The sequence below is a fragment of the Apis cerana genome, linkage group LG8 (genome assembly GCF_029169275.1).
Source record: "Apis cerana isolate GH-2021 linkage group LG8, AcerK_1.0, whole genome shotgun sequence".
Classification (NCBI taxonomy): Eukaryota; Metazoa; Arthropoda; class Insecta; order Hymenoptera; family Apidae; genus Apis; species Apis cerana.
In genome coordinates, this window is record NC_083859.1 from 1,103,062 (window position 1) to 1,110,639 (window position 7,578).

Here is a 7,578-nt window from a genome sequence, read left to right on the forward strand (position 1 = left end):
TCGCTTAAACTTGAGCGTAAATTTGCCCCGTTCGTGATAAATAAAATCATATTAATTTTATTAGTAGCTGAAAATATGAAAATGATTGCAGAAATATATATATATATATATATATTTTTATAAAAGTTTACAAGTATCTTATGTGTTGATAGATTTATTATCGGTGGATGTACGCAAAAATTGTCAATGTGTCCTGAAAATAATTCAAATTTCTAATACGTATCGTCCAACAACGAGTTCAACGAGTTTCATTTCTGCCAATAATAATTGTACACTCTCAACTAGCGTACCGTTACGTTCCTTCTTTGGCATTCGTATATAGCCACAGGAAAAAGCCTCTGTTAATTAAGCTCCACTAATCTAAATTACCGTGTCTGAATCTCGAATAATTACCCGATTATTGAAAGTAATTGAACGCAATCTGACTCCAACATCTGTACGTCCAAACAACAAATATAAATGATTATCTGAGCGTCTCAAGAGAAAAAAGAAAGAAAGAAAAGAAAAAAACAATTCAACAATTACCCTCCCCCTGCGATTAAGGAATAATAAAGGGATGAAATTCGAGCGAATAGGGAAGGATCGAAAGAGAGGAAAACGATCGTTGACCGAGGATGGCCGCAAAGGCTCAACGTTCAACATTATTCCAATATCGTTCACCTGAGAAGCAAAGCGACGCGAGCAAACAAGCAAAAGAAAGGGATTCCTGCCTCATTGAGGGACAAAAAAAAGAAAGAGGAAGAAAAGAGAAAAAGTAAAAAAAAAAAAGACGAAGAGAGAAGAAAAAAAGGAAGAGGATGGAACGAATGTATGTATTCCCAACGAAAACTGCAACGCGATAAACCTTCTAACGCGTACACGTTAAAACCGGTATTACATACACGCCGATGCACGCGCATAATAATACACGTATACACGAGAAAAGTCGGCGAGGAGTTTCGTCGAGCGTGGAATTCATCTTGCTCTACGATCCCTTACATTGTGTGAGGCCATCGAGAACTGGTTTCATCGGGTCCCCGAGTAGCTGTTTCATTTTTTACCGGGAAACAGAGAGGGCATTTTAATAGACGGCGCGCAAATCCCGGCCAGCCAGTCAGCCAGCCAGTCAGCCAGCCAGCCAGCCAACCATCCTAAAGGGTTGCTCAAAACCAAGCGAACCGGCGTAAAACGATTGACGAATCACCGAACACGGTTCTATTAACCGTGCCACCGACTACAAATTGATAACCTCCCTTCCCCCCTCCCCTTCCCCCGTTTGTCGCGAGATCGGCCATCGATGGACCCGTTAAATATGTCATTTCACGTGGGCCAGATATCTCGATAAAATATATAGATAACGGTGGACAAACAGTTGGGGGGGCTTCGTTTCACGGTAAATTGGCCAAATTGAACAACGAGTACTTGCTCGTAACGTTAAATCTTGCGAGTTTTTTTTTATCCTCGAACATCTTTAAAAGCAGTATCGACGGGAGGGGTTTACCTCCTCTCTTTATTCCATAATATTCAGGCCCCCTCCTCCCGCCCCGAATAGTTTTCCGATAACTTTCTGTCTCGTATGTATAAAGGCACAGAGGTGTACGAAGGTCCGGAATTCTATAGGACAGGCCGATACACATAAGAAAGAAACGCGGAGAGAATGATGGAACTCCGTCAGCCCGGGGAGAGAGATAAATGATGACAGTGATAAAATGTTTATTCCCGTTGAAGTACGTGCCGCGAAAATCGTTTCATCGTAAGCCGTTGAAAATGAATTTGAATTTATACCGTGTAATTTTACCGCGACTATTATATCGGCAAATACCATCGTGAATTTTATCATCCCCGCGCGAAGATATTGGCAAATAAATTTTAATTGATTCGGTTTTCAAAAACGCGTCCCGTTCCAACGTGCGTGCACGTGCGCGCCGCGTCCATTCAGTCGTTTGGGAACACGCGTTATTATATGCCTTCTTTTTTTCCCCCCTTTTGTTTCCAATGTTATTCCAACTGTTGGCAAAATGCGTACGATTCCCGTTAATAAATCTCGTACGGATCGATTAACGCTCGAGTTATTGGGTAAAATTAGCGCGACGTGCATAAATCAACGTATCAATTTGGGTACAAAAGCAAAATCTGACATTGCGCTTCCCCGCGGCAGAGCGCATTATTATTACTGCGATCGTTCGTTACGCTGTTCTTGACCGCGTGCAGTCCTCGTTCATTGTACTCGCGATGTTGCGATCAACGGACAGGATGTAATCGTCTATCTTCATTTTTTTTTTTCTTTTTTATACATAATTAAAATCAGAATACTGAAAGGAATTCCGCCGTGCGCATGGGAATATTGTTAATATTGTTATAATACGTATCGCTCGAATCATTTCGGATAATCTTGGAAGATATTTCGAAAGTGGTGAAAATTAATTCTTCGTGGTCATATTTCGTGAATGTATATTTTTATTAATTTTTTTTTTTTCAGTCGAATAATAAAAAAACTGAAGAGTAAATTAATCGATGAAAAAAAAAGATTACGATTATTCAAGTGAATGGAATTGCATTTGGAAGATTAAAATGGATATCGACGATTCGTATTAAAATATAAATAATGTTTAAATGTAAATCGCGTTTCGTTATCGAATCGTGATTTTCACTTTACATATTTTTTTTTTTTTTTTCCCCTCTAATAAAAACTTGATCCAATTAAGTTTGGACGTTCGTGGTAACGAATATTTGATTTGATTGATAAGTGAGTGAACGTGCATGTTAAAGGGGAAAGTTTTATGATAAAGTGAACTGTAGTTGTGACAGAACCTTTACGTTCCTCAAGCTGAAAGCTATTCTATAAGTCGCAAACATAATAGACCACATACATAACAGAGTCATGCAACTTTAGCGTAGAAGCTATTCCTGCGGTATGACTTGCTTGCCAGGGGTTCTCATTCGTTGTGGTATATAACGCTATAAAACCGAACGGTTTTGTTTTCCTCGTCAGAATTCCATCAAATGCAAATTTACATACTAGGTTATCCTATAGATAATAACTATATTTAATGAATTCATTATAAAAATTATAGTTGTAGTCAACTTTTTTTTTTTTTTTAATATATAAAAAGGAATATCTTTGATCACGTTAATTTGAATTTAGATTAATTTATTTTCTTTCGTTGAAAATATAAACGTGTAACGATATTAATATTTATCGTGATAAATTTTTCTTTTATTTTTGCCATTATCATTGCATCGACAGTTTTATTATCATTGTATAATATATTGATCAATAATAACTTTGCATCTATCGGGAAAAATATTAAAAAATTATTAGTTCACCAGTTAACCTAGAAATGTCGAGATATTGATTTTCCATTTTGTCATTCTTGAAATATTTTATACCGATATCTGAGAATTTTTCATCGAATAGAAAGCTATATTACGAAAGAACTCATATATATATATATAATATTCATAATAATAAAATTGATTCAAATCCACGCATGAAAAACTTCAAATATACTTGTATGATTATATTTGTTCGAATATATTCGCCCACGAGTAATTTGTCAAACGATATTTGACAAACTAGGCTGAAATATCGCAACGAAATGGAATTTTTCTCAAACATTCTCTATAGTATTTGTAATTTATTGGCTTCAAATCGATGTAATTATTAAAACCTTACAACACAGAGGCTTACAAGTTATTAAAAATATAAAACGCTGAAAAGTTGAAATTGGTTTAGAGAGTAAAGTCCTGTGATCGATATGTTTCTATATACCGATTAGACGGATCACGAATGTCCCACATTGTATTATGTAAAACACGGTTGATCGTTAAGTCTATCCTATTATCACTCGAACCCTGTGTTCTTCGGTGAAAGGATCTGCCGGTAAAACAGATATCTGCCCCCCTCCCTCTCACTCTCGTCATTTTTCAAACGCTTTCAGGTTTATTCTTTCCCGACGTTGATTGATGACAGAAATGCAGACGCATAAAAGCTTCCACGAGGTTCTAGTAATGAAAAGAAGGGGTTTTAAAGACTCTTCGACGCCCCATAAGTTGCTAATGTTTTTATTGCCGTAAACACGATTCTTCGAAGGTTGTAAAAATATTAAAACGAACAGAGAGACGAGGAGGGGGGAGGAGGAGGAGGAGAAGGAGGTGGAGGAGGAGGAGGAGGAGGAGGGGGGAGGAAGAAGTTAAATTAAAGGTCGCAACGTGGGAAGGAGGAGGAGAAGGAAGAAGAGAAGGAGGGGAGGGAGAGGTTAACTATATAGAAATTTTATACGTCAGATATTGCATAAACGGGAGAGGCTCACATTCTCGCAGGAAACAATGAAACGAAATTATTTCCGCGCCGAGTTCTACTCGTTAAAGTTCGAGTGGAATAATTTCAGCTCTTTCATATCCAGCGTAAAAATAAAATTCTTCTCTTATATTACTTTCTCTTCGAGGCGTTCCCCCCGGTATTCGCAAGGGGAGGGGGAAACGTACGTAAACTGTGCGATATCATGCGTCAGAATTATTTGTCCTTAGAGCTTAAGTATTCGTGTCATAATTGTGAGACTTGTTAATGCATAGTGATTATTCGATGGCGCTAATGGCACGGGGATAATTACATCGAGATACTCGAGTACAATAAATTCGCTTCGTATACGTGTCTCCCAATAGCTTGCCGAGTAATTGATTAACGATCAAAGTAGTTGGATAATGAATTTACTTCGAATATCACGTTGGTATACTTTATGGGGATTGAATGCTATCAACTTCATCATGAATCATCGATGCTCCTATGAATTACCAACTTCTTATTAACCCGTATGCATGGATAAATATCATACATCGCGATTATTTTTAAAAGCGGACTGTGAATTCGTTGTCATTGATACAATGGAGAAATTTCTGCTAATCTCCTTCGAAAAAGTTAAGTTCGTCCCAGGTACAAGTTTCTGGAACGGTGTTACTTCGTTATAGAATAGAAACTTCAATAATACTCCAAGTACTTATATATAGTACGGTAACTCTCCGTGGAAATCACGAACAAAATGTTCGTAAACAGTTCATACAACGGGACTATATATATATATATATATATATATATATGAAAAGTATATACGAGTGGATACATCTGTCATGTATTCTTTATGACATCTTCTATTATAATTATAATCTCATATTCTCTATTATAATACATTTCTATAAATCTTCCGTCTTCTTGCTCGTAAATTCTCATCTTAAATTTTATTTTTCACGTGTCTATTATGATTAATGCTATTTCCATGAAATTGTGTTGAAAAGTCTTGGATTATTTATTAGATTTATTAAATATGATCGAAAATTGGTACGTAATCATTTAATAATCATTTTACAAAAATTAAAAAAAATTTATCGTTTATATTAAAATTTAATATTAATATTTTATTCCCTCGAGTCTTTCAATTTCTCCTGAAAAACTAAAAATCCATGAAATTTAAATTCCATGTAAATTATTTTAATTTCGAACCGTGTTAAAAAACTGTATTAAGAATAAATTATAAAGAGTGTCCAATAAAATAACAAGATTTTTTTTTTTATATTAATAACAGCGAGGGAAAAATCACAATTTTTATCCGTGCATTTAAACATCCATTTACAAAGCGGCACTTGATTGCACTGACTTGCCTCGCTTCCATAAAACTTGTTTGATTCTCCAGTTAACACAATGAAACGAGTTTTGTCACTTGACATGTCCTTTATTCAATTATTCCACTTGAAATTTAACGACAGGAGAGCGAAACGTAACCTGGAATATCGTCGTAAAATTTATTCAAGAGAATATATTGAATTATATGTATAATACAATTGATTGACGTTCGAATCTCTGAACACGTTCGAGTTGACACGTAATCGTAATTATTTAATTAATTCAATTTCCATGTTTATTTCTTCCGATATACTAACTTTATCCATCGCGGAAGACAGAATACAAGTTCGTTAAATTCGAACAAATGGGGTAAAAAAAAAATCTCGCAAATAAACAAGTTAAATCTTGGAAACATTGAAAAATGAGCGGGCACAAATGAGCGCACGTTGTAGTTATTTTATTTGTCTCCGGAACGAGATAAAATTAAATGTCACGTTCGATTTGGACAAAAGTTTCATTTACCTTTAACCAAATGTACACGTTCAATATCAACGTTATCGATTGCTTTTTTTCCCCCCTCTCTCTTTCTCTCTCTCCCCTCCTTTCGTTAAATAATAGACAATTAAGTTATCGTTTAAACGAGATGTACGTTTGCTAGACATCTGTTGCCATCCTAATCCCCACACCGTGATCGTAAACCCGGCAAGCTTATTTTCTCTGCCTTTTGTGCCGGCCACCCATGCAACTACTTCATGCGGTTGTGAAACACGTTGTTCCTGCGTCATTACGAGATTATTCGATAAAATGTTTTATTTCCTTTACCTCTCTTCTAACATCGGTCGAAATACACAAATTGGACTTGGAGGATTTCTTACAATTAAAAGAGACGCGCAGTTAGATTCATAAAATATTTTAATAATTTAAAAAAAAAGGAGGGAAAAAACTCAGTCGGTTACAATAAAGGATAAAATTGCTGAAAATGTCCTTTATGAACGTATTTCAGCCTCATTAAAATCAACGAGGAGGGAGGGGGAATCGATAGGTTCGTTAGAATTAGTTATTATTATTACATATTAATTATATATTAATAAACGATATTATTAATATTAATAATTATTATGATACCGTAATTACTTTAGGTACCTTAGAACGTATATGTAGTATTAATATTATTGTTAATTATCGAAGTAATAATTTAACCTCGATTCAATATTGTTAGAAATAATTTTATCCACCATTTTGATATAAACGCGTTATTTGTGGAACACGGTGAAATGGCTGACCACAAAAAAAAAAAGAAAGAAAGAAAAAAGAATGAAATCATTTCGACGATCAAACAGACGAGAAGACAAAGAATTGAAACATGAATATGAATTCCAAGGTAGTTGCGTTTTGCGCGACACGTCAAAACTCATGGAAAAAGCTGGAACAGTCAGTTTTTTCGAATATTTGTTATACAAGCAATACACGTTTGCATATCAAACAACTTTTTAACAGCGCATGACCGATACAGAGCTTAAATGATTTGTTTACCCATGTACCCAGATACGTATGTACACGTATCCAGAATTTGCATGTTATTATCTAATATTAATAATTAAAGCATTATATTAATACGATCGATACAACGTGTGTACCAACATGCTGTGCATTTGCGTACGCGCAACTCGAATAAACAAATATATTGATTAAACGGGCGTACGAGAAAAACACGATTCTTCGACAAGAGAGAATAAAATTTATCTCTTTTTGACGGAACAATATAGGGGATATAATGATAAAATCTTCCTTTCAATTTTCTCTTCGAATATAACTTCGTTATATAATTAAATAGACAAATAAAGGAAATTTAATGGGAACGTTATTAATTTTCGTATATATATATATATATATACAAATAACGTTATTACGTTATACTCTCGAAAGGGATAATTACGTTCGCGATTATTATTAATAACTATAATTGTTTTCACCACTCTTGC

General features: G+C 35.0%; 1 protein-coding gene across 3 annotated transcripts in view; it reads right to left on the bottom strand.

Moving 5' to 3' along the window:
• Nucleotides 1–7,578, bottom strand: part of LOC108000925 (AT-rich interactive domain-containing protein 5B) — a 184,071-nt gene that overhangs the window by 20,652 nt on the left and 155,841 nt on the right. The window lies entirely within an intron of this gene.